Source organism: Pyxicephalus adspersus, chromosome Z, assembly GCF_032062135.1.
Source record: "Pyxicephalus adspersus chromosome Z, UCB_Pads_2.0, whole genome shotgun sequence".
Taxonomy (NCBI): Eukaryota; Metazoa; Chordata; class Amphibia; order Anura; family Pyxicephalidae; genus Pyxicephalus; species Pyxicephalus adspersus.
Window position 1 is genome coordinate 10,827,452 of NC_092871.1, and position 3,001 is coordinate 10,830,452.

Here is a 3,001-nt window from a genome sequence, read left to right on the forward strand (position 1 = left end):
TCATCCCGGCAACGCACCAATCACCAACCTTCCTGTGTGATGTCATCCCGGCAATGCACACAACCCACCCCTAATCACATGGTAACCATAGCATAAGATTATTTATAGGACCCCTCATACCGGGGCATTTTATTGGGGCCCATTCACTCCAGCAGCACTGAGGTACATTAAACACACAAGAGTAACACACATGGCATGCGATGAAGCAATGCGACGCATTCAAAGCTAATTGCACCCTACTGCCCAGACCAATACAACACAGCACACCCTATTCGGGTGATAAATAGGCAGAATTTCCCCACAGGGGTAGCTATAGGCTGGTAGTGTTGAAAGTAGAGTTACCCTTTAAGTAAGAGAACCTTTCACATTGCTGCTTTCCTTCTATGAATCTGCAGAGCCTCAGCTCCGCCCCCTTATAACCACGCCCCTCATATATAAGGATGCACTACAAAGCTCAGCAGGAAAAAGGGGAAACAGGGAGCTCAGTGTAAGGCCGGAGGGCTGACAGCTACCGCAGCGCCTCCATCTTAGAATTCCGCCGACACCTTAGCTTCACACACGCACATACAGAAGGATTCAGCCAGCCCAGGGCTCCCTCTTAAAGAACAGATACCACAAACAGCTCTACAGCGCAGGATGGCGATAATATTTATCGGATTCTACATCCTTACCTGGGTTCTATCGCTTCTTCTCCAAGTAGGATAAGGGCGCCAAGCTCTAGTATACTACTTCCTGTGTGGAATGGTTGGCAGTACCTCAGCGAAGGACTCCTGTAACTTGTGCCAACCAAGGCTGACTAACGTAGTGCCTGTTGCAGCTTGCCAGAGATAAATTTAGTTGCGTAAGGGTTTGTCGTAATTTTCTACAGCTGCTTGATTCAGTTCTCCAAACATAATAACGAATACTACAATTCATTATCAAATACATAGTAAACAGAACTGCTTTATATTAGTGCAATTTTTTTAGATTTTTTTTTTTTTTTATTAAGGCACTGAACTAGTCAGCCTTTTCACTGTCACATGAAAGCGGGGGTCCTCGAATATCATATAAAGGCCGTCACTGCTGGTTTCCTTTCTTTCCGTGCTCTGGAGTAAAGATGGAGTGTGGTGCGTAAATCTGCAAATATCTCTGCCATCCGTACATTAACCTCCCCCTTGGTACCTTGTGTAGGTCGGGGAGTGTGTTTACTGTGCAATCTGTGGATTATTTCCATGGGGTGAGTTTATGTTGTGATGTATGGGGCTGTATTAGTGGGATGGAGGTGGCCTGTTCCTCCATGACCTGGTTATCCTATAATGGACTTGGGAACTTGGGTGCTGCCTTTTTTTTTTTTTTTTTTTTTACAATGGTCATATTAAAGTATTTTAATACTTTGTGCTGTGTTGGCTCCTATTGGTGCCAGGATTGCAACATCTTCTTGTAAAATATTGTGGAATTGCATAGCTGTGATTTATGCCCGTGTGCATGCATTGCAGATCTGATTTGTGTGCCGAGTTCCTTACGTCATGCCTTCCCTTATAGGTCTGAATCTGCTAATGATCTCATCGCTATCTTAGCCTGCCGGTCAGAATCTGGGAACGATGACCATGCCGTTCTGGTAGTGTCAAGGTCCTTGTGGCCAGTCTTCCCGTCGCTCAGAATCTGGGAACGATGACCATGCCGGTCTGGTTGTGCCAAGGTCCTTCTATGTGATCTGGCCCTGCTTGCAGATCTGCATCCACAAATGATGACCTGGTCGTGTTGAGGACTTTATGTCTGATCTTCTGGTTGCTGGTCACGATCCAAGAATGGTTACCTTGGGATGAATGGTATGTAAACACCCAGTCAACCTTCTGTTTACATGAATATATTTTGTGTGGTCTCTACATGATGATAAAACTATAAACTGACACGTTTTTTGATGTCATCACCGCAGCGTTCTGAGGAGCCATCATCCATCAATGTAATACCTGTGTACCCTATACATTTGGGCTAACCAATTGTGTTCTTGTATTAGCTTTACAGACTGGCATCTGGAGTCGCATCTACTACAACCAAGAGCTGGCAAAGGTAAGAATTAGAGTTCAATCTGTGTTCATCCTGGCAACACTAAATCTGCATTCCGATATGTGCGCATGTTGCCTTGTGCTTTGCTGAAAACAACTTGAACATGGCAGGAATCAAAGCTGTATACATTACAGAATATACATGCCCAAGTCTGCCTTGGCATGCCCAACTAAATTCAGGAAGACAATTTTTAATGGTGCTCAAGTGGCTAAGTGAATACTACTTTCCTACTGGCTAGATGTGCTTGCATATTGCACCACATCTTGTTTTCTTTGACCCTCACACCAGTTAAAATCTAAGATTACCTGCATGAGATCATGTGACACTCAAGGTAGTATGAACAATAGATGTCTGATTAGTTTATGGAAACATGTGAGGAGGCAGGGCTTGTAGTTACAGAAAGTTGATTGTCAGCAATTGAAAGGTACCATATCTTTCTGCTAATAGAAAAACAAAAAGGGCCCCTGGTTGTGTGGATAAAAATGCACAGCTACTAATTTTAACTTGTAAAGATTTTAGTTTCAAAGATCTGACTTACAATTTTCCCAAATAAAACAAAATTGCTGTGAGAATTTACTGTGTTGGGTTTGATTTATCTAAAATTTCTCTCCCCCGGATAACTGAAATGAAAACCAGGTTTTTAATAACGAGTGTATGTGATGACACCTTGACTAGAGTCTCTGAAACTTTGTGAAGTTCAAGTAAACGCTCTGATACACTCGGATAACTGTTGTGATAGTCGAGTATGACAGTTGTGTGTAATCAACCATTTGGTGGCAAAGTATGGCCCAAATCCTATACTGAAGAATTCAAGAAACTGGGATTTGGGGGGGGGGAACCTGTAGCTGAAATTACAGCTTGAAGGAGTTTTGAATACCTTTTTTTGCAGCAATTGACACCAGAGCAAGGGGCCTGTCGTTATACATTGACTGAAATTATATTAAAAAGTGCTGTT

The 3,001-nt window shown here is 43.0% G+C and overlaps 1 protein-coding gene and 1 long non-coding RNA gene across 2 annotated transcripts in view; one reads left to right on the forward strand and one right to left on the reverse strand.

Annotated features, from left to right (window-relative positions):
• The window catches only part of DDX39B (DExD-box helicase 39B), a 20,171-nt gene extending 19,363 nt beyond the window's left edge, over positions 1–808 (reverse strand). The window contains exon 1 of the mRNA XM_072430741.1: positions 672–808. The gene's annotated coding sequence lies outside the window, so the exon portion shown is untranslated. The remainder of the gene's footprint in view (positions 1–671) is intronic.
• A 253-nt stretch (positions 809–1,061) lies between these two features.
• LOC140343847 (uncharacterized) lies at positions 1,062–2,801 on the forward strand. The gene is made up of 3 exons (XR_011923417.1): positions 1,062–1,216; positions 1,522–1,808; positions 1,997–2,801. It is a non-coding gene; the product is annotated as an uncharacterized lncRNA (long non-coding RNA).
• Positions 2,802–3,001: the final 200 nt, after the last annotated feature.